Consider the following 25266-nt stretch of genomic DNA (forward strand, 5'->3'; position numbering starts at 1 on the left):
CAAGCATAGACAAACCCAAGCCAGCTCTTGAGGGGCCACGTGGTTTATGTGCTTCGTTATCAATGAGAGTTGGTAGCAGTTCACTAATTTTATTTTGCAGCTGTGAGTTTTTAGGAGGAAACAGTGGGTTAGCTAATGTCCACGGTTTCCACCATTGAGCTGAGAGACCCCTGAAGTGATGGTTGGTAGCACTTCAAGGCCACGTATATGGAAGAGTGAGGGAATCAAACCTGGTTCTTCAGATTAGAGTCCACAGCTCTTAATGACTATACCAAGGCCGCTTCTGCACGGCCACGCTGGGGGTTGGGTCGGCGTACATGATGCCGACCCAACCCCCCCGGGGACCGTTCGCACAAATGGTCCCGGTAACAATAGGGAAGACGGCACTGCGGAGCACCATCGCCTGATCGACGTATCCAGAGTCGCAGGGCAGGGGGCCATGTCCCCAGGCCTCGGTGACGTGCCAGAAGGTTGCAGGGAAGGTAAGTTGATCAGGAAAGGGGGGAGGGATGGCGTCTTCCAGCCGCTGCCATTCTCACGGCAGCGGCTGAAAGCCACCATTTTCCAAAAACCTTGCTCAAGGAGCGAGGTGGGAGAATGGCGGCTTCGCGCCACTGGGGAGGAGCGAGGGCATCGAGGCTGTGAAGCAGCTGCACCCCCATGTGAACAGCTCCCTAGGGATGACGTTTTTGCTGTATGAGGTATTTCACACAAGGCAAGGAGGCATGACCTTTGAGTCTGGAGGGAACACACATTCTCAAATATCTGCCCCACATCATAGAAGGATGCTTCATTTGGAACCTCCCATCCTTATGCAATTTCCTCTCAAGACAGCAATTTTGTGATTGTGATCTATAGCAATCATGTTGTGGTAGTGTCTGCTATACTTCCTCAAAACTCCACAAGTGCCCACAGACTCAGCAATGCTCCTGTTAGAGGAAATATTAAGCCTTTCTGAGCTGTGACCTGGATCTGAGAATACCTAATGAAGTAGCTTAAAAAAAATCATCTGACCTTCTAACCAATCTGTTACTGCACAACAAAAATTAATTTCTGAATGAATGAAGCAGTATTTTTTCTTTGTCTTTCTTTTCTTTTTGGCAGAAGATGTTGGTAAACAGACAGACTCCTTTCTGTTCTTGTCTTTTCCCTTTCTGGACCACAGACAGAGGACATAAAAATTACACAGCCAGATCAATTGAGTTCACATTTAAGTCTTTCCAAGGGTGGGGGACACACAGTCATCTGCTAGCTGTATCCCATTAATTTGGAGACAACTGTCATTTATTTTTGATGGAAACCAGAGGTTAAAATACAAGACACAACTTATCAAGTCTAATATAGAGACATAGGAGCTTTAATTCTGTAAAAAATGAATCACAGTGCATAAAAAAAGAGACTTGGATCAATTCCTTTGGAGACATTTTTACAGCAATCTTTGGTTATAGTTTAGCAAATAAAAAGTGTTTGGTTACAGACTGAAATGTGAAAAAAGCAAAGGATTGCATGGGGAATTAGTGATACAATTCCTGATATTGTCAAGGGGCACTGGAAGCCTAAAGCCCTCTTGAAGTGTCTTAAATATTTAACTATTATGCATGAACTGAACAACACCCAAGTGGGAATTTTGAAATGCTCACCAGTGTATACAAAACTAGATACAAGAGGGGAAATCACAGTATTTTCACTACAGGAGCATAATTACCAGTTGCTAATGAATGCTTTCCTCTCTTTTTTGTTCAGATGAAGGGCCTGTAGCTAACCAATTTGTTGGGTTTTGGCTGCCTTTGCAAAGTGAATGGTTCTACTCAAGCCTTAGTGTTAAGGCTGGGGAGTTATTCAAAAAGGGCCACACAAGGGTTTCAGCTCTTACAAGTCCCTGAAAGCTGAAGAACTGTGTGTGTTCCAAATTATCCAAAATTTTATTCTCCAAAATGAGCCTTCTCAAACAATTTTGTTTAAATCTTTGATGTGATCGCACGATAAAACAGAAATGAGGGAACGCAAGACCTTTGAATGGCAGGAACTGAGACAGCTGGCAAAGTGTGGTTCTTGCATGTCATGCTAGGATCTAGAAGATCCAAGGTTGAATCCCCACTTTGGGATTTTCGCACACACAGTTTGTTCTTGAATTAAGGCAATCCACATCGACATCCTGACCTTTTTGTTGCTGTTTCGTCGCTCGAGATCATTCACACATCACCAGGTTGTTGTGGATGTCCTTGTTGCTTCAGAAACCCCTTGGTTTTACATTGCCCTGGAATGCAGTACAAACGAGAGTTCTGATTGGCTGTTGTGCCGTCCAAGGGCGTGTTCTGACAAGTTCTACTGCATCCTGATTGGTTGGAGGAAATCGCATCACACAGTGGGCGTGATCCCTTGCAGTCGCTTGTGCCAGTTGCTTTTTGCACCTAGGCACCAGATTATGGGGGGAATCCGATTTATCCAAGAAAGTTGCACAATTATCGAGCGACAGGAAAAATGTGAGACAAAGGCTGAAATGAGCAACAGGTTAGGGGTTGGGCCACATTACGGCTCAAGTGTGTGCGGAAAAAAAGGCAGAAACCGTGACGACCTCATATATTAAATCAAGAACAAACCGTGTGTGCGAAAAAGCCCTTTGAGCATTTCCCCACTTACATTCTGCTGCGTGCTACTGTAGCCAAGTAGTGTGGGATCCCCCGGCACTCCCCGCTACAGGGGCGGCGACAACGCAGCCGCCCCAACGCTGCTGCTGTCGCGCCCCCTCAGCGTGCGTTATTCCTGGCGCTCTTCAAAACAGCCCGGGCGCGCGCCAGAAATGACGCGCGCTGAGAGTAGCGAGTGGGGAAACGCCATTCGTCATGAAGACCATGGACCATCGTTTTCTCTAAGCCTTATTATTATTATAATTTTATTTGATACCACAGCTGTCAGTGATAAAACCTCCAAACAGAGTGCAATAACAACATACTTTTTATCTGTATATTTCATTACAAACTTAAATGAAAATATACACAAGTTTACAAGTATGTAACAAACCAGCCATCTGTACAAGAACAAGCCAGCCAGAAATCTAGAAAATGCCGAACTCGTAATAAAAATTTAAGGTTCATTCTGTAAAAATGATAAAATGCAGATAAATAGAAAAGTCCACAAGGAGACACACACCCCCAGCCCAACATACAAATGTTTTATACTTACTAATTGAATGGTACTAAGAAACACAACTTGTTACAATTAAATGGGATAATCTCCAAAAAACAAACAGTATATACCACTACAATCAATTTATAACCCAAACCCATAATGTAAACAAAAATAATAAATTTTTTAAAAAACATATAAAGGCTTGACTCCCGCATCTTGCAAAGTCCTAAAAGGAGCCAGAATACAAGGCTAATATACAATCCACAAAGAGAAGAGAGAGAATCGCCAAGTGCAATCATTCCCTCATTACAAAAATGGACAAAAGTTCCATTTGTTGACCATTTTTTGCATAAGAATCATCTTTGGAATTCACTATGTTTTGGAGTTTTAGCCCTTATCTCTGATACGGAGGAGGATGTGGATTGTAAATTACGTCGCCTCGAGAACTTCTTTATCTTCTGTTTGAATACACTCCACCCCTGCCGGTAGTGCGTCAACTTCACCCTTTGTACACATCCCATGCCCCTGAGAAATTCAGTATCAGGAGTAAAAAAAAAAGGCCTCCATAGTTACATGCTAGGAATTTCCTCATGTATTTATGGTCTTTACTATAGAGATGATAGAGAGTCAACTATAAATAACGTCACGCTCCCCAGGCACTACCCTCATAATCTCCTAGCTCATTTGCTGAAACAATGCTGGCCTCACTAGTTGTGGGACAGGATCTAATCCATTGTGGAGTTGGAGGATCTCTTTTTTAAAAAATTTCTCGGGCTCCCCATGCCATAGGAAAGCCCTGTGAAGTGATCTCAGATTGCAAATGCCTTAGCAGACCAGGTGCTCAGGAGCAGCCGCCGCAGAAGGCCATTTCTTTCACCTCCTGCCTGTGAGCTCCCAAAGGCACCTGGTGGGCCACTGCGAGTAGCAGAGTGCTGGACTAGATGGACTCTGGTCTGATCCAGCAGGCTAGTTCTTATGTTCTTATGTTCTTAAGTGAGTGGAGAAATGCCCAAGCAGTGTCATTCCTGTCCGCCTCAGCATTGGATTGTGCCGCCCTTCCATTTTAGCGATGTATGCAAGCATCCTATTCCAGATGTCATGCCTCTCCTTGTCCCCAAACATGACATCATTATTAACAAACAATGTAACGAAGTGTTATGAAAATACATTGGGACTGTATTAAGCGGAATAATCCCAACCAACGGCAGCACTTAGCATACAATTGAAAACCACTAGCCAAACACTACACCATTTGTTGATCCCGAGAGCAGTCAGAAATCATGCATAATGTAACAGCCCAGCCGCTAAAAGGAGCCCCTGTGCAGATAATGTAAACCAGAAAACCTGCCCAGAGAGCAAGAAGTCTTTGGTTCCCTCTCCCTGTATCCTTTAAAACAAAGACTTTTTCACCTGCCATCGTCTGTCACATCTGCACAGGTGATCCTTACTAAAATGCAATCCATCATCCCGAAAAGTTGACAAAAATCTTAAACGTTACATGAGTAATGCAAGGCAATTGAGACAGATGAGGGGGAAATCACAATTGTCTGCTGTCAATCTTATCCTTGTGATGGGGGGAGGGAATGAAAGACAAGATTTCAAAGAAAGACATTCCGGATACCTTTTTTTGCATTAGAAGAGTTTTGGCACATTTGTTTATCACACCTTCCCCATCTATCCGGCATTTTCCTTCTTTGCTATTTTTAAACCCATTTTATCTTGCTAAAAATGGTCATCTGCTTATCACCTGTATCACTGATATCAGAGAGGTATGCTCATTGTCCATTAATTGAGATCAAATTGATGTTTTGCATATTAAACGCAATGCTTTTGAGCAACGGGCACGTCGGGCAGTTTATGTGTAAACCCCAAACCAGGAGGTAACTCACACATTATCTGGAGAATTCAGACTAGCCTGTGCGCTCCCACACACGCCAGCTGGGTGACCTTGGGCTAGTCACAGCTTTTCGGAGCTCTCTCAGCCCCACCCACCTCACAGGGCAAGAAGATTGTAAGCCCCTTTGAGTCTCCTACAGGAGAGAAAGAGGGGATATAAATCCAAACTCTTCTTCTTCTTCTTCTTCTTCTTCTTCTTCTTCTTCTTCTTCTTCTTCTTCTTCTTCTTCTTCTTCTTCTTCTTCTTCTTCTTCTTCTTCTTCTTCTTCTTCTTCTTCTTCACCAAATTTCAGGGAATCAAGAGAATGGATAGCCTGTGAAGCATGTGTGCTTCCTGCCAAGAATTGTAATGCTTATATCCAAGGATGATTGAACAACCACCTATTGGGCCACTGTTTACTAGTTACAAGACAGCCATTTTTAATGTACTGTTCATTGACTCATTTGTGACTATTTGACAAGTTGCTACTGGGCAGGGCAAGATCTAGGAGGGCAAGGGGGGCAGCTGCCCCAGATTAAGGCAGCAGCAAGCAAACAATCTGGGCAGCTCCCAGCATGGCCTGGTTGGGAGGCCAAGAAGGGCAACTGTGAGGTACATTATGTGCTGACCTTAGCCAGCAGGCTGGGGTGCAAAATTGGCCCGACACATGACCACATGTCTTCGGGAAAATGACGAGGCAGCAGAAAGTCCTCATTTTCTTCGGGCTCCCTCAGCGGGAGTCCTCATTTTCTTCGGGCTCCCTCAGCCAAGGAAGCCCGAACATGACATCGTCTTTGGGGTCCCTCAGCCCTGCCCATGTTGTGGAAGCAACAACATGGGCGGGGCCAAGGTAGCCCAAAGATGATGAGCCAGCTTCTGCATTTCCCAGGCCATGGGGAGAGCAGCAGCCAGCCTCCAAGGACCTGCGGGTGGGCACCCCTATCACTCCCCCTCCCCGCTCTGGGCCCCCCGCAACCCGGTCTCTGCCCTCCCCAGACCCTGAGGAGAGCAGAAGCCACTGCCAGGCTCTGGAGACGTGCTTTTAAAAGCATGAAGGCTGGGAGTGGGCCTCAGGGCAGGGCCCCACCCCAAGCTCTGCCCCTAGGAGGGAGGGACTTGGGGATAGCCCTGTCCTCAAGTCCCACCCGCAGCCTCTGTGCTTTTAAAAGCATGTCTCTGGAAGCTGGCATTGGCTTCTGCTCTCCCCAGGCTCTGGGGAGGGCAGAGGCTGGGGAGCAGAGTCGGGAGGGGAGGGGAGGGGAGGGGGTGGGGCTCAGAGGCGGGGCCTTGCCCCTGGAAGGAAGGGACTCAGGGTATGGCCCAACCCTCAGCCTCCATGCTTTTAAAAGCAAGTCTCTGGAGGCTAGCAATGGGTTTTGCTCTCCCCAGGCTCTGGGGAGGGCAGAAGGGGGGGAAGCTTGGGCCAGGCGCATGGGGGGGGGGGGCTTCCAGAGAAGGCTTGTCTCTGGGTACCATTTTCTTTCCATACACCTCTGCTGACTGCCTGTATGTTTTTTGGTTCAGTCAGAAGGCTGGGGTTAGGGATGCCATTCTCCAGGTAGATCCTGATATTACAACTCATCTCCAGATTAGAGAGATCAATTCCCTGGAGAAAAAGGATGTTTGGCACTGCATCCCACTGAGCTCCACATCCTTCTAAGGCTCCACCCCCAAATCTCCAGGAGTTTCCAAACCTGATGCTAGTTTAACCCCCATGCTCAGAATGGGTTGACCCAGTAAGGGGTGGAGACTCACAGCAGCAAGAGGCTGCAGCAGACCTCATGTAGTTTGGAGGAGACAAGGCTACCAGACTCGGACATTGGTTGTATAAGCCCTTAACACCTTGTTAAGGTAACTGCAATGTTATTGGGAACTAGTGGGAAGGTAGTTGTTTGTTTTTGCTATGTTGTAAATGTTGGCGTTTATTGTTTCAGGGTTTCTTTTTGTGGTTGTAATGGGTGAGAGTTCTCCTGGAAACCTTCACCATGTTGAATCCTGTTCACCAAGCCCTTGGAGTCTTCAGGAGCCAACCCACTTGCAAAGAAGAATTGGACTTGGCAGTATCAGTAGACTGTAAATATAGGGACTTGAAAATGCAACCTGAACAGGACCTTGAAGTGTGATGTTTAATGTTGATGTTTAATGTTGTATGTTAAGAAAGGGAACCATTTTGGTTTTTTTTTTAATTTGTTGTTGCAAACTCATTCCAAGTTCTGCCCCACAGAACCCAGAGATAGAGGTTACACTAGCAACCCTAGCTTGTGGTAAAAGGGACAGGAAAAGGAGTGGAGGGCCTTTTTTGTGCCCAAACCAAACACCTCACAATCAAAGTGAAATGAAATGGGAATTGCAATGCGGCGGTCAAGGGTTGCAACAGCTCAGGGTAATTTCTTTTCACGCGTTTATCACCTAAGGCTCTCTCCTGCAAAACCAACTGAAAAATGTCTTTCATTTTATTTGCTGAGCCGCCAGTGGTGAAGCGGCAAGTTAGCCCTGGGACAATTTCCGGCACCAGGCTGTGCACTGGAACAGCAGGGCATCCCCATCCCACTTTGCTACAAAGAGAATTCCATCCTCTGGTAATTGATTACTTGGCAGCCCCCACCGGAACCACGAGAGGTACTAAAGAAGCAAAGCCAAGACACACTGAAGCAAAACCACCCAAGACATCCACTAATCTGGTGTGCTGGATAGAAAACATTGCAGGGGCCACCGAGACTGAGGAGGACAGTTTTCTGATTATCTGATCCCAATCTGAAGTACATTTAAAGGGCAATCATTTTCATTTCCAAGCAAGTTCGTTCGTTCGTTCGTTCGTTCATAAGAACATAAGAACAAGCCAGCTGGATCAGACCAAAGTCCATCTAGTCCAGCTCTCTGCTACTTCGCAGTAATGGCCCACCAGGTGCCTTTGGGGAGCTTCCTTACATGTAGGATGTGAACGCATAATGGCCTTCTGCTTGGCTGTTGCTCCCGATCATCCTTGGTCTGTTAAAGGCATTTGCAATCTCAGATCAAGAGAGGATCAAGATTGGTGACCGCCAGATAAATCGACTTCTCCTCCATAAATCTGTCCAAGCCCTTTTTAAAGCTATCCAGGTTAGTGGCCATCACCACCTCCTGTGGCGGCATATTCCAAACAATTCAATCACACGTTAGCGTTGAAGCAAAGTGTTTCCTTTTATTAGTCCTAATTCTTCCCCAGCATTTCTTCTTCTCAATGGAGAATGCCCCCTGGTTCTAGTATTGTGAGAAAGAGAGAAAAATTTCTCTCTGTCAACATTTTCTACCCCATGCATAATTTTGTAGACTTCAATCATATCCCCCCTCAGCCGCCTCCTCTCCAAACTAGAGAGTCCCTTTTTTGGTTTTTTGGTTCAGTCAGCCTCTCCTCATAGGGAAGGTGCTCCAGTCCCTCAATCATCCTTGTTGCCCTTCTCTGCACTTTTTCTATCTCCCTCCAATATTATCCTTTTTTTGAGATCGTGACCTCAGAACTGGACACTAGTACTCCAAAGTAGCGGTCGCATACACTTGCTTTATATAAGGGCATGACAATCTTTGCAGTTTTATTTATCGAATTCCTTTTCTAATGATCCCCAGCATAGAGAGTTTGCCTTTTCACAGCTGCCATGCATTGAGTTGACATTCCCATGGAACCTATCCCAACTAAGGCGCTTCACAAATCCCTTTCCTGGTCTACGTGACTGATAGCACTGACCCCTGTAGCGATGTATGTGAAGTTTGGATTTTTTTTGCCCCTATATTGCATCACTTTTACATTTTGCTACATTGAACTGCATTTGCCATTTCTTAGCCCACTTTTCCACCTAATTCTATCAAGGTCTGATTGGAGCTCTTACGCCAATCCTTTGTGGTTCTTCTCACCACCCTACCATAATTTGGTATCATCTGCAAACTTGGCCACCACGCTACACCACCCCTACTTCCAGGTCATTTATGAATAGGTTAAAGAGCACTGGTCCCAAAACGGATCCTTGGGGGACACCACTCCCGACCTCTCTCCATTGTGAGAACTTCCCATTTACACCCACTCTTTGTTTCCTGTTTCTCAACCAGTTTTTAATCCATAGGAGGACTTCCCCTCTTATTCCTTCATTGCTGAGTTTTCTCAACAGTCTCTGGTGAGGAACTTTGTCAAAAGCCTTTTGGAAATCCAAGTAGACAATGTCCACCAGTTCACCCCTGTCCACATGCCTGTTTACACCCTCAAAGAACTCTAGTAAGTTTGTAAGACAGGATTTGCCTCTGCAAAAGCCATGCTGACTCTTTCTCAGCAGGTCTTGCTTTTCTACATGTTTTATAATTTTATCTTTAATGATAGATTCTACTAATTTACCAGGAACAGATGTCAAACTGACTGGCCTGTAATTTCGGTCCCCTAGATCCTTTCTTAAAGATTGGTGTGACATTGGCCATCTTCCAGTCTTCAGGGATGGAGCCTGATTTCAGGGATAAGTTGCATATTAAAGTGAGAAGATCAGCAATTTCATGCTTGAGCTCTTTAAGAACTCTTGGGTGAATGCAATCTGGGCCAGGGGATTTGGTAGCATTTAGTTTATCAATGGCTGCCAGAACTTCTTCCTTGTCTACCACTATCTTCGCTAGTTCCTCCTAAGAAGCTTGGTTGAGGTGCAGGAATGTTCCTCACCTCCTCTTGGGTGAAGACAGATGCAAAGAATTCATTCAGCTTCTCTGCAATCTCCCTGCCATGGGAACCACCATGGGAACCTGTTCGTTCGTTCGTTCGTTCGTTCGTTCGTTCGTTCGTTCGTTCGTTCGTTCGTTCGTTCGTTCGTTCGTTCGTTCGTTCTTTCTTTCTTTCTTTCGTTCGTTCGTTCTTTCTTTCGTTCTTTCGTTCGTTCGTTCTTTCTTTCTTTCTTTCTTTCTTTCTTTCTTTCTTTCTTTCTTTCTTTCTTTCTTTCATGTTGCAACATTCAGTCTTCCAGTCTATGACTTTTCGTGAGAAAATCTAATCAAATGAACAAAACCTCTTAAAAATGATTTTTTTTAAAAAAAAATCTCAGATTGATGCCCATTATATTTTGGAAGTGGCAGACAGTCCCTTGTGACCCTAGCATGCACCTAGGGTTGCCAGGTCCCCCCCTGGCAACTCAGGGTGATGAGGGGTATGGGGGACTTGCCAGCTGCAGAGTAAGGCCAGCACCAAAGTGTTGTTATCATTGTTTTTTTTCTATTTTACTAGTGACAATTTTAGTTTTTTTAAAAAAATATTGTCCACTGAGAAATTGCACCAAAGTCCTCCCCAATAAGAAAGTGATATTTTTAGATACAGGTATTGTCAACTGCCCTAGTAGGATATAGCAGGGGGGAAATCATTGCAAACTATTAATTCTCCATTTCTCAAAAGTAGTAATAAGCTAGAAAAGGCTAAAAGATTGTGCCCATATAACAATGGCTCAGTTGAATCTCTGCCCCACCAATTACTACACTGTCTCAGATTCAAGGAAATCAGATCCAAGTATGTGAATCTTACTCCTTTACATTTACCCCATCTCCCCGATTTAATTAGATTACACTACTTGTTGGACAACCCTGATCCTTCTCTCTGTATGATAATGGCAGACTTTCTCCTGGAAATTATCAAAAGCCAGTAGATTTCCTTTGACCTAACATTTATTTCCTGTTTTGTATATGCTTTTTAATCCGTTTTTTATTATTGTTGTACTGTTGTCTATGCCAATAAAGGCTTGCTTCTAAAAGTAGGAACGACTGTCACAGACCCATTAAAATAGTCGGGGGTATGTAGTGGTTGGAGGATTGGAATATGATCTGAGAGACCGAAGTTAAAATCCCCACTCTGCCCTGGAAGCTTGCTGGGTGATCTGGAGCCAGCTCTGGATCAGTCATATGCTTTCAGCCTAGCCTGAATTGTTATAAAGATAATGGAGAAGGGGAAATAAATGTGAGTAGCATCAGGTCCCCATTTGGGGAAAAGGTGGGGTAAAAATGATGAACCTAAATCAATGGTCAGATACTAAACATTTGTAAAGAAAAATGATATATGCTTCTCTCTCTGTCTCTCTGTCGAGACTGTGGGGGGAGCAGTCTTGATCCTATAAAACTTGCCCTAAATATTCACAATCTTTCTCAGAACTGCTATTACCCAGAGGTGGGATCCAGCAGGTTCTCACAGGTTCCCAAGAGGGGGTTACTAATTGGTGACTTCACCACGTGATTTTTGCCTTAGTTACGCCCCTCCTCCTCCTCAGCAGTAGCGAGCAGAACTTGAAGCAGCCTAGCAGGAGGTGCACCAGCGTGCGTGGCAGCCTGCGCCTGCATGCATTCATTTCCCACCCAAGGACCAGCACAGAGGCTGCATCCTTGCCACAGCCCCACCCAGGAATGCTTCACCCCCGGAATGCCCGGCCACGCCCCGTCATGCCCCGCCCAGCCCCATTGGCACTACGCCACTGTTTGAATCCCACCACCATGGGAACCTGTTACTAAAATTTTTGGATCCCACCACTGCTATTACCCCTCCCCCACAACTGCAATTGTGCACTGCGTTAGTATCTGTGTCTTTCCATGTTGCATCTATTTGTGTTTTTGTTATTATTGTATTTATCACTAATCCTAAATGTTCCTCCTTACCAATACTTTCAGACAATCCAGCAGTCCGGTCAAAGGCTCTTACAAAGGCAGTCACTTATAGCCTGTAATTTCCTTCATGAATTCTGCCGCATTAGCTCACACTGCTTGACTTTTATAATGTAACTGCATCTTTATATTTCGTTCCTGGAAGTGACACTTCATTGATTTCTCTGGAACTCACTTTCAGGTGAGTCAAGACAAATCATGGAAGTTAACATTAGAACTCTGTTGAAAAATTCACAGTACAGTGGGGGATCTCTTGGAACTTTCTTGGAAGAGAAATACAGAAGCAAGAAAAGGCCTTAATTTGAAAATGGGTGGACGTCAGAGATTTATCAAGCTAAGCTCATTCTTAACTGCTCTTAACTTTGACTGGAAGACACTGCCATGTTGAGATTTGGTGCAGTTTAGTGGTTAGAGCATTGGACTAAGATTCTGGAGACCTGGGTTTGAATCTCCTCTCTGCCCTGGAAGCATGATTGGTGACTTTGGACCAATCACACATGCTTGGCATAAACTATATCAATGGCTGATGCAAAACTAACGCAAAGGAGAGGAGAATATAGGTATCCATTGAGGAGAAAGACAGTATATAAGGGAGGTAACTAAAAGAGATGTGTCAAAGAAACATGAGGACACTTGGTGGGATCTTCTGCATCCATAATGGACTGGGTTAATTGGTGTACTTTTGTGTTCCCCATTTTTTTAAAAAATGAGATATTTGTTGGAAATGGGTACTGTTTAATGTTTTCAAAGTAGAGTAAATACATAAAATGGTATTCCATGTTCTCCTATAACACAACCTATCCGACCAGTACAAAGAGCAGGAAAAGTATCCAAACTATCAAGTGTGACCCAATCTGCAGATATATAAAGCTGTAAATGAGGGCCACATTGACCACATTGACCAGAACAGTTTGAAAACATTAAAAAGCATTGGAGGTTGAACTTTCCCCCAAAAAACCAAAATTGCTTTCTGTGCCTGTGCAGACAATCTACTTCCTCTTCTGTTGAATGGCAGCTGCGGCAGAGGCAGAAAACCAGTAGTGGAGGCATTACCATTGATGGATGGAGTCGAAACCTTAGCAGACTTGACAATGGTCACATGTTGTACAGTTTCAGGCTAAGACCTCAAATCAGTGGTGGGATCCAAAAATTTTAGTAACAGGTTCCCATGGTAGTGGGATTCAAACTGCATGTCAATAGTTAGCACCAATGGGGTTAGGCGAGGGAGCCACGACAGGGGGGCATGGCTGGGAATTCTGAGAGCTGCGAGGGGGACAGGACGTTCCTGGGGCAGGGCTGTGGTAGCGAAAGGACACGAATGTCTCTGCGCCCGGTCCTTGGAGTGGGAAGCAGAATGCACGCATGCTGCCCAGGGCTGCCACGCACACCGGTGCACCTCCTGCTAGACTGCTTCAAGTTCTGCGCGCTACTTCTGAGAGGAGGGGCGTAACTAAGGCACAAATCACGTGGCAAAATCACCAACTAGTAACCCCCTCTCGGCACACACAAATAATTAGTAACCTACTCCTGGGAACCTGTGAGAACTTGCTGGATCCCACCTCTGCCTCAAATCCTCATTCTGCTCTGGAAACTCACTGCATGACTTTGGTTCAGTTACACATTCTCAGCGTAACTTACCTCATGGTGGGGGGGGGTCCATGATTGACCATCATGAACATCTGGATGACTCCTGATGGGCCAATGCCCTTCTCCATACACCTGGGCTAGCTGGCCCTTGATAGAGCTCCAACTAACCCAAGCCTCCTGAGGGGCACAAGAAACAATGCCTAGCCAACCTGAGGCAAGGTAGGGAAGGCAGCCCAGCAAGATGTTGTGGTGGTTGGCTTAGCCCACACAATGGAAGCAGGCACTGGCACTCAGCCCAGCTGTTCGGAGAATAAAATGGCATCGAGAGATTAGTTGCTCAATCCCCATTGTGGAGAAGGGTGGGTGATAAATAAAGTAAATAAATAAATAAAAATATAGCTGAACATGGAGAGGCAAATAAAAGGCTCGCAGGTGGGAAGGAGAGAAGTTTGAGGATATGGATATTGCTTGGTAGAGGGAAAGAAGAAATAGTGTGGGAAGCTGAGAAGGGGGGGATGGGTTCAGAGGTGGGATCCAGCAGGTTCTCACAGGTTCCTGAGAGTAGGTTACTAATTATTGGTGTGTGCTGAGAGGGGGTTACTAATTGGTGATTTCGCCACGTGATTTTTGCCTTAGTTACGCCCCTCCTCTCAGCAGTAGCGCGCAGAACTTAAAGCAATCTAGCAGGAGGTGCACCGGCGTGCGTGGCAACCTGCGCCTGCATGCATTCATTCCCCACCCAAGGACCGGCGTAACAGCTGTGTCCTTGCCAAAGCCCCACCCAGGAATGCCCCGCCCCCGGAATGCCTGGCCACGCCCCTGTTGTGCCCCGCCCAGCCCCATTGGCACTACGCCGCAGTTTGAATCCCACCACCATGGGAACCTGTTACTAAAATTTTTGGATCCCACCACTGAATGGGTGTCTTTCACAAGTCCTAACAGATTCCCCATTTTTCAACTGGGCTCACCGTGGCAACTGGCACTGCACAACTGGGCCATAGTTTTTCTGGATAGAAAAGTATAACAGTATCCATCAAAAGGATAAATAATATAAATAAACAAAATAAAATGCCAGAGGACAGAATACTAGAGAAGGGAGAAAATAAAGATACGTTGACTGGTTTATGGGAAGGAGAGGAGGCAGGAAAGGGGGCGATCATAGGTGAGGTTTCAAAGGAGGGAAAGAGGAAATAGTGGGGGAGAGGAAAATTCACCCCTTAAGCCCTCGTGGCTTCCTGTTTGTTAAAATATATAATTGTACTGAACACACCGACACAGTCTGATGTCCTGACATTAAACAAAAAAAACTTTCCAATTAGTTACACAGAGCATGAAGACTGAACCATGCTTGTCAGAGATATATTGTTTTAGATCCCATGTATCAGCCAAATGTTCACTTCACGGTGCCGTTATCCTTTTAATAATCCCACTCAGGCTTTTTGTATTGCTGCTGCTCCTGCTGTTACCCTGGAAGTACAATCAATAGCGGGATGGACAAAAAATTAAATCATTTAATGGATTTCTGGTTGAGCTGATTTAGGCCGCTGAGTTGCCCAACCGCTTCTAGCAGTCAACAAGATTTCATATTCCTGTGTTGTCATAACCAAAAAAAAAAAATGTGCTTGACGGATGGCCAGTGGCATGTCAGGGGAACTTTAGCTGGATGGTTGGGGAAAGGGGTTGGGAGATGTTGCTATGATAGCTTTGGTCTCTGTCACAGGCGGTGGCCCCCTGATTTATCAGTTGCTGAATTGCTACTAGAATGTCTGCTGCTGCTTGTGTATCTCAAAATCCCTGACCCAAACAATCCAGGCTTGTTGGATCTCAGAAAATATGCAGTCTCTTATCGGGTGAACTGGATTTGCTTCTCCACTCCTACGCAGAAAGCCTGTTGGGCGACTCTGGGCCCATCACAGTTCTCTCAGAACACTCAGAACTCGCTCAGCTCCACCCAGCTCACAAGGTGTCTGTTGTGGGGAGAGGAAGGGAAAGGAGTTTGTAAGCCGCCTTGAGTTTCCTTACAGGAAAGAAAGGTGGCGCATAAATCCAATCTCTTCTACTGTTCTTATTCTTTAAAAAAGTTTTTGTCCACTTGCAGAACGTAGGAACAGAAGGGGACAGATTATTATTATTATTATTATTATTATTATTATTGTTGTTGTTGTTGTTGTTGTTGTTGTTGTTGTTGTTGTTGTTGTTGTTGTTGTTGTTGTTGTTGTTGTTGTTGTTGTTGTTGTTGTTGTTAATTTGATTTGATAAACCGCCCTACCCCCCGAAGGGCTCAGGGCGGTGTACAACAAAACAGACAACAAACACAATAAAACAAATCGAACAGCCCCAGTTAAAAATAATACAAAACCTTAAAACTATAGCAGCAGTAACCTTCAGTGAATAATTAATAACAAGAGACGTCTGGCATCACACCCCAGTGATCAAACCCTGGGAGGGGGTTGGCAGATGGTCAAATACACAGCCAGTGCGCAGGGCCATAAGAGGGGCGGGCTCAGCGGCCACCCCCCCCCAAAAGCCCGGTGGAACAGTACAGTTTTGCAGGCCCTGCGGAACTCTCCAAAGTAGCGCGGGGTCCCCCGACACTCCCCACTACAGGGGCGGCAACAACGCAGCTGCCCCGACGCTGCCACTGTCACACCCGTCAGCATGCGTCATTCCTGGCGTTCTTCCGAACAGCACCTTTTGATGACCCCGCACAGAGCGCGGGGTCATGGGGAAGCCCGGGCGCACACCAGAAATGATGCGCACTGAGAGCAATGCAGGGCATATGGGGGGCGTTGCAAGTGGGGAAATGCCCTCTCTCAGACCCATCTACCTCACACGGTTTCTGTCTTGGGGATGGGAAAGTATTTTGACACTCCTTAAAGATATAAAAAACAACTTCTTTTCTTCTTGGTGTTCTTTGGCATCTGCTTCTTGTTTTGGGCACAGAAATAGCTTTGTTCATCATAGTCTATGACTTGTACTAAGAAATGGGCAATATGTCTCCATTACCTCTTTGACTTCTCCATAGTTCACAAATGCCATCTTACCATGATATGCTCCCCACCTAGCTACAGTGGGATTGGCAGGAAGACTCCTAGTCTGTCTTTGCTGCCCAATGTCTAAATGTACAAACATGTTTCTGGTAAACCCCAAATTTGTACATTGACTTTGAATGCTTGATTAGGAATGTTGTGAAAAGTAGGGTCCCAAAGACCAGTCCCCCTATCTAATTATCTATTTTCCCCCACAGTATGCATTCCATTCATGGCAAACCCATCCAAAGTCTTGGATAGCATATCACATGAACAAAATGAGTGCCCCAAAACTCCTGAGCAGAAATTATATGGTAAACAACCTGTGTGCAAGTGTTGCCTGAAGGTTGAAAGTTTAAATGCCACTTAGTAACGGAGCATCTAGTTGTCCTTCCTAAGCATAAGGGATTTGTGGAAATAGGATTGTAGACCATTTGACAGACAATATTAAATTCCCTCCCAATCTCAGGACACAAATGTTGTTAGTGTAGCGTGCTGATGCCTTTATTGGAAAGGTGAATGGGAATCTGGTCTACAATGTGTTATCATTAATGCTGGAACGTTGGAGACATGCAGATTGCTCTATGGATAATTGTTGACTTTGGTTTACAGCTTGTTTTATTTACTTGTTGGCGTGCAATGGCTTGACATGAATAAACAGGCACATTAATATGTTCCTGATTAGCATGCTATCCTTCTGAATTGGGAGGGGGGGGGCAGAAATTAATAAAAAGTTATTTAAATGGTGGTAGGGATACCGGTTAAAATAGAATGGAGCCATTATCATCTACTGAGTAAATGTACTTATAAATATATTTGAAATGCTAATCATTTGCCCAACGGGCTGTAACAGCTTGTGGTGCGCCATTACAATTTGTCATGGAAAATACATATTCAAATGCAGCACAAAACCCCTGGAAATGGAAGAAACAGCTGCTCACGGACAACGGTGGCCGTAGCTGACAGCCCTGCTTTCCTGCACACATATTCAGATTTCTTTCTCCCTAGAACAACCCGTTTTATTTAAATATTATTGTAAATATTATTGTAATATTGTTGTATCCAAAGACCCCTACTATATTCAGCCACAAGAGGTCTGATCTGGTTAACGAGCTAGAAGGGGTGGGATCCTTCCGTGGTAGTGACCACGTTCTCCCGGAGTTTTTTATACAGCAGAAAGTGGAAGCTAAGCAAAGTCAGACTCACATTCTAGACTTTAAGAAAGCTGATTTCATTAACACTTTGAAAACTAATGGGTGTGATCCTGTGAGAAGGAAGTGCATCATGGGAGTTTTTAAAAACTGAGATCTTCAAGGCACAATTTCAAACAGTTCCAGTGAGGATCAAAAATGGGAGATGTCTAAGGAAACCAGGATGGATGTTTAAAGACCTTTCAACTAAGCTAAGATTTAAAGGGGACATGCACAAGCAGTGGGAAATGGGCAGAGGTGGGATCCAGCAGGTTCTCACCAGTTCCCGAGAGTGGGTTACTAATTATTTGTGTGTGCCGGGAGGGGGTTACTAATTGGGTCTGCTTTTCCGTTAGAAATTCCATTAGGTCCAAAAATCATAAAGTCCTGTTGTTTCCTATGTGGCTGGTTAGCGAAGGTAGAAAAGCAAGGGATAATTCTCCCTATTAGGCTATTTTAAAAACATGTTTTAGAAATGTGATAAAGTTCCTGGTTTAAGGAAAGTATCCTTGTTTTGATTTCTAGAAACAAAATTATGCATTTGAAAGTATTAAGTATTTGAGAGGCAGTCAATTAGAGGAGAAGTAGTTGTTTCTGTTGGCAGTAGATGATAGGACTTGCTATAATGAGTTTAAATTATGGACAGAAAGATACCAGCTGGAAATTAGGAACTTTTTTTTACAGTAAGAGTTTTTATTAATGCCCCGCCCCTGGAATGTCCGGCCACGCCCCCGTTGTGCCCCGCCCAGCCCCATTGGCGCTACGCCACTGTTTGAATCCCACCACCATGGGAACCTGTTACTAAAATTTTTGGATCCCACCACTGGAAATGGGGCGAATCACCAAAGAGGAACTCAGACAAATAGCCAGGACATGTAGGGGGAAAGTTTGACAAGCAAAAGTGCAGAATGAGCTCAGGCTTGCCAGAGAGGTTAAAAACAATTTTTAAAAGGCTTTTTTGTTTATGTCCATAGCAAAAGGAAGGAAAAGGATATGGCAGGATCACTGCATGAAGAAGATGGCAAACTGCTGCAAGGGGACGGAGAAAAGTTAGAACAACATCATCTTTGCCTCAGTCTTCTCCCAAAAGAAAACAGTGCTCAACTAGGAGGAAATGGAGCATATGGTGCAGTAGGGGAAACATAGCACAGGGTAGATAAAGAGGCAATAGTGTAATACCTGGCTACTCTAAATGAATTCAAATATCCAGGTTTCATGAACTACATTCCAGTGTTTTAAAAGAACTGGCAGAAGTACTGTCAGAACCACTGGCAGTAATCTTTGAAAATTCCTGGAAAACAGGAGATGCTCCAGCAGACTGGAGGAGGGCTAATGTTGTCTCCATTTTCAAAAAGAGAAAAAAACCCCCAAACAATTACTGCCCAGTCAGCCTGACATCAATACCGGGCAAGATTTTAAAACAGGTCATTCAACAGACAGCCTGAAAGCACTTAGAGGTGTCATGATCACTAAAAGTCAACATGCATTGCTCAAAAACAAGTCACGCCAGACCAATTTTATCTCTTTTCTTGAGAGAGTAACAAGCTTGGTAGATGAAAGGATTCTGTGGCCGTAGCATACCTTGACCTCAGTAAGGCCTTTAACAATGTCTCCCATGAGATTCTTGCAAAAAAAAAACTAGATAGTAAAATGTGGGCTAGATGTGTCCTACTGTTTGGTGGATTTGTAACTGGTTGACTGAACAAACCCACAGGGGCTCATCGATGGCTCACATTAATCCTGGATAGAAGTGATTAGTGCGGTGTCACAGGTTTCTGTCCTGGGCTAACAGGGTCATGACATGGAGACAGGCAATGGCAAACCACCTCTGAATGTCTCTTGCCCTGAGAACCCAATGGGGTCACCATCAATCAGCTGTGACTTGTCAGCAAAATAAAAGTGTTAATTGTGGCTTATAACCCACCTTCAGCTATGATGATAGGCGAAATCTAAACGTTTTAATAAATAATAAATTATTTATTTATTGTATTTGTATCCCGCCCTATCCTTGCAGGACTCAGTAGTTTACCTTGTAATTAATTTAAAAGTACTGCAACCTAATGATCATCTTCTTCTTCTTCTTCTTCTTCTTCTTCTTCTTCTTCTTCTTCTTCTTCTTCTTCTTCTTCTTCTTCTTCTTCTTCTTCTTCTTCTTCTTCTTCTTCTTCTTCTTCTTCTTCTTCACTGAGTTCATCTTTTCCTTTGTTCTTCACAGAACGTACAACATTTTCTTGAAGAGGAGAACAGCGCTCAGCTCATTTGAAATGACAGGAAGATCTTCCCTGTTATTGCTCAGGAGGCTATACAGTGAGTCAGATTTTCAACAGCACAAACGCTTTCAACGAAGATGCAGGATTACCTTTGCTGACAGTTTTCCGTTGTGGTTGTGGAGGCTGGGAATTCAGCAACACCTTGTTCATTCATCTTTTCTTGTCAATCACTAACTGGCACATCCCCTGCAGACCTCAGACCAGGGTATTATCACTAAGTTCTTGTGTTTCTTACTTATTGTGCTTATATTGGTAGCAAGATCATATCTCAATGAAGTCTGAGAACTGAATCATGTTACCAACAAAACTAATTGATACAATAATTTCACCAGCAATTGGGGAAATTTTACTCTTGAGATGATGTTCCTCTCTCATTTGTCTCTTTATTTATGAAGCTTTCCTTTCATATTCATGCTACTCAATCAATATTTATTAATCACATTTGAAAAGTTCAGCTTAAATTCAATCAAACTGGAGCAGTTGATCATCAAGAAAGCAAGCACGGTTGTTTCCTATGGATTTATGCAATTATAAAATGTGGCTCGGATAGAGTTGCATTTAAAATTCCGTGCCTCCAGTGTATCTTTCAGGTGTATTAGATCATATCTTTTTTTCAGAATATTAACCCATTTACCGTCTACAGCTTTTGAAAATGTCTTTCTCCCAAACAGCCAGAGAATACTGTAAACTAATTGTGCCTAGTTTTAGAACCACAATAGCCAGAGGGACCATTTCTTCTGATAGTGGCACCATCTGGAATCCATGGGGAAACACTTTCACTCGGTAATTCCTAGAAATTGTCTCAATCAGGACTTATAATAATACACAAGGGCCGCATTGCATGGATGACCCCCACTGCATGAAAAATTTCCATGACAGCATTACATTCGTTTCTGTTCTCAAGGAACTGGTCATCGTGCTCGGCTTCTGACCCTCCAAAAACATCAACATGTAGAAAGCTGAGCTCAAGGGACATTCCTGATCCCACAAAATATGTTATTAGCACTATCAGTGAGGTGGCCATCAGCGTACGGTGACCAGACGTCCCGCTTTTGGTGGGACAGTCCCACCTTAACACAATTTGTCCAGTGTCCCGTGGGTTTTTTGAAGTGTCCCAATTTTTGGAAGGCTGCCGCACTGCCTTCTGGGGCGCAAGGCAGTGCGGCAGCCTCCCGCACATGCAGCCGCAGGAGCACTCCCTTCTGGGGCACTCCCATTTCCCGCCGTGTCACAGGGCAGGAAACGGGAGCAGCCCAGAAGGCAGTGCGCTCCTGAGGCTATGCGCATGCACGCACGCGGCCACCCACCTACCCGCCTGTCCCGGTTTACAAAGGTGACCATCTGGTCACCTTACATCAGCACAATGTTGGATATTGTACCGTTGTGTGAACCAAGACTATTCAGATGTGAATGATTGCTATGGAACAAGGGTAGCACATAGTTTACCTACTTATTTCATTTCTAACCCACCTTTCTCATTGAGGCTGACAGACTGCTACAGGAGTCACCAGCATAGTGCTCATAGGTGCTGGGGCACCCACCAGTACCTTTCTGGCACTTGCCAAGTTTGTTTTTTTTAAGAAAGTTGGCAGGGTCAGATGTACCCTGTGTGCCATAAGGCTTCTGATTGGCCCTAGGACATGTGATTGGCTGTGCATTTTTTTAAAAAAAAATCCTTCGGCAGCAATTCTTCCAAAACACAAGGATATAACCTGCATGATTGAAGGTACATTGTTAGTATGCAAAATAAACAAATAAGATTCAGTTCAATTCAATCACCTTAATGGCATTTTTTTAAAAAACCAATGTGGTCTATGTCCATCAAAACAATTATAAGAAAATTATAATGGGAAATACATCAAAATGACTATATCAGTATCACAATTAATATACTGAAAGGTTAGTAATTATAGTGTATCAGTCTGCTGGTTGATCATTTCTGGTCGGCACGTTTTCAGCCTCAAGTGAGCAGGCCGCTTTTCCAGCCTGCCCTTTCAGGCTAAACTAAGGTAAGTGTGTGTGGGGGAGCTGCAGGAGGTGCCGTGGGGGGGGCGATTTTCCAAAACCCCCCCCCCCAGATATGTGCCCAGTTCAATGCACACCCCTCTGTCTCCTGCTAGCTCTGCCTCTGCGGTGAATCATGTAATGGTGGCCAGGAATTGTTTTGAAGGGGTGAATGCAGACACACATCATTGTAAAGTGGGGGATTGAAAATGTTTTATAAATGTTTTAGGGGATTTGTTTGGAAAGGCCCCTCTCAGGAGATCTCTAAGCCCCACCTGGAGGTTGGCAGTGGGGAGGCCACACATGGTCAGAAAAATCCACATACATGTGACTTTTGCTCATGATTGTCACTAGGCAGAGCCACTCCCATGAAAAAGCACCTCCAGCACTTTCAACTCGGTGGCTGTGACATTTGAACTGACCCTAGGGCTGAGGAATAACAACTCCACTCAGGCTCTCCAGTGACCATTGTGGTGGATTTCAGTGTGAGTTCGGCCCCTTTCGCACATGCAAAATAATGCGTTTTCAAACCACTTTCACAACTATTTTCAAGTGGATTTTGCTCTTCCGCACAGCTTTAAAGAGAACTGAAAGCAGTTTGAAAGTGCATTATTCTGCATGTGCGGAATGAGCCTTCCATATTTAAATAAACTGCACCATACTGCTTCTGAAACATACCTACGATTGAAATACATCTCCCATAATTCTACAGCACGCAGTGAATACATCCCTATTCCCAGGCCTGTAGCCAGAAAATTTTCATTTGGGAACTGGGAAAATGAGTACAGCGGTGGTTCAGCCCATCATTACTTATTTTCTTTATCATTTATTTGTGCTTTATTCTTCATATACCAGTTTTGTACTTCATACGCAAGGTGCGTTCATGGTATAAAGTAGTGTAATTGAACAGCACGAGGGATCTGATAACTAAGGCACTAGATCAGGGGTGTCAAATTCACAGCCCTCCAGATGTCCATGAACTACAATTCCCATCAGTCCCTCCCAATATGAGCATTGGCTATATTGGCAAGGGCTGATGGGAATTGTAGTTCATGAACATCTGGCGGGCCACGAATTTGACACCTGTGCACTAGATCTAAGATTACAAAAGTCAGAAAACTGCAAAAAAAATTCAGACACCCTATGTCACACACACACACACACACACACACACACACACACACACACACACACACACACACACACCCCAACACCAGCTTTTTAAATTAGCACCCTTCAGCTCTGCTAATTGTTCATTCTGTTCAGGCCAATTGCATAGAGAATTCATACTTTTTTAACTAAGTTCCTTCCTTTATTTACATAGAGAATTTACGCTTGAATGACTTGTGATGGGTTGCACAAGATGAGAGGGGCATGGCAGATGATTGACGGCACTCAGCCCCCCTTTTGCATCACCGTGGCTGCAGGTCTGCCTATTTCCTTGGTTAACACCCTATTGATGCTCCTTTTTATCAAAATTCAGGGCCTGGATGGCAATAGTGGAGTACAAAAGAGGAGAATGAAGGGAAAAATGAGTGAGGCACAACCCTTTGGTGATGTTCACCATACCTGTCTTTCAGTTTAACTGATTTTCCCCTCCTCGCTGCTCTTGTTACTATTGTAACGGCTCTTTCAAATTAAGGGAAAGGAGAGCAAACTGAAGTGACTGATAAACATCTGACTGGCAGTGATGGATATATTTAAATATTCCTGTCACAGAGAGAGAGAGGGAGAGAGAGAGAGAGAGATGACTTCTATTAAGAATGCAGTATGCAGTCTTGTCAAGGGCCTCACACATGGAGTTTGATGGCTGATGAATCAGCTGCCAGATAACAGTGCGAAACTTTAAGATCAGCTGGAAATGTGGAAATGAGGCAAAAGCAGAAGGGAAAGGGCACAACCTCTGCCAAGCTCAGATCAAGCATATGGGGGAACTTCTCCTGTGGCACTCTGTCACTGTAGCTTACTCGTACCCTGATCTCCCTGATACAGTCCACCTCAAGGTTAATTTTTTTTAAAGAATAAGATTTAGGGACAATATTATTATTATTATTATTATTATTATTATTATTATTATTATTATTATTATTATTATTATTATTATTATTATTATTATTATTATTATTATTATTAATTAGATTTTTATACCGCCCTATCCCCGAGGGGCTCCGGGCGGTGTACAACAATAAACATAATATAACATAAAATGGCTAAATCTTTAAAAACAGTGGATACAAAACAGTAAAAGCTAAGATCTCATAAAATACAATATAAAAATACTAGCATAAAAATAAAGAGTCCAGCAGCTCCATATTCAAAAAATCCTCTCTCCCAAGAGGGAGGAAATGGCAGGTCCCGTTGAATGACAAAGCGGACCCCAGATGTAGAGGGCCATGAAAGGGGGGGAAAGGGGGCACCATCAGCAGCCGGTTCCTCCAAAGGCCGGTGGAACAGCACTCCGTTTTACAGGCCTCTGCCGGAACTCACCAAGAGTCCCGCGAGGGCCAGGACAGTTGGAGGAAAAGAAGCGTACCTCCCACACCAGGCCGGGACCAGAAGCCGTAAAGGCCCTGGGTCTGCCGTGTGGAGGCCAGCCGCATCACTGAAGGGCCAGGGACCACTAGTAGGTTGGCCTCAACTGTTCGAAGAGGCCGTACAGGGACATATGGGGTGATGCGGTCTGGAAGATACAAGGGTCCCAGGCTGTGTAAGGCCTTAAAGGTCAACACCAACACCTTGAAGATGATCCGGAACTCTACTGGGAGCCAATGTAGCTGGCGCAGCACAGGCTGGATGTGTTCCCAGGTGGCACTGGGCAGTGGTGGCGAACCTTTGGCACTCCAGATGTTATGGACTACAATTCCCATCAGCCCCTGCCAGCATGGCCAATTGGTAGGGACTGGTGGGAATTGTAGTTCATAACATCTGGAGTGCCAAAGGTTCGCCACCACGGGCCTAGGGCAAGCACTGAAAACCCTTCTTCACCCACTGCACCCTAGCAGGGTCCGGCATTAAATTGCAGGCTCCACCTCTGAGGTCCACGTTGACTTCAGAGGTCGATCCCAGCATTGAACTGCAGGCTTGGCCTTGTTGGGTCCCACTTCATACTACTGGCTCCACTTCTAAAGCTTTCCTGACTTTGGAAGTAGAGCTTCAGGGATGGAGCCAGCGGTATAACAAACCTGGCCAGGTCAAATGATGTTGGGCTCAGCCTGGACAGGTTCAGCCTTAAATTGCAGGCTTGACGTTTACAGCTTAAATCTGGACCTGGCCTGGCCAAGCCCACCACGGAACTATGGGGTCTGCCTCCAAAGTCCACATGCCCTAGATGCCCCACCCTAGATTTGTCTCTGTTCCTGCCACATCCAACACTTTAAAACACTTCCTTTGAAGAAAAGTCCAGCTGTTCTCTCATCATGATTTGGCTCCAGAATCCAAATTCTGTTGCCAGTAACTCCAGTGAAGCTAAAGATAGCTGTGAAGCTAAAGTAGCAAGATGTGTGCTATGGCATGTTTAAGATGGCAGAAACTTGGGTTGT

The sequence above is a fragment of the Sphaerodactylus townsendi genome, linkage group LG09 (genome assembly GCF_021028975.2).
Source record: "Sphaerodactylus townsendi isolate TG3544 linkage group LG09, MPM_Stown_v2.3, whole genome shotgun sequence".
Taxonomy (NCBI): domain Eukaryota; kingdom Metazoa; phylum Chordata; class Lepidosauria; order Squamata; family Sphaerodactylidae; genus Sphaerodactylus; species Sphaerodactylus townsendi.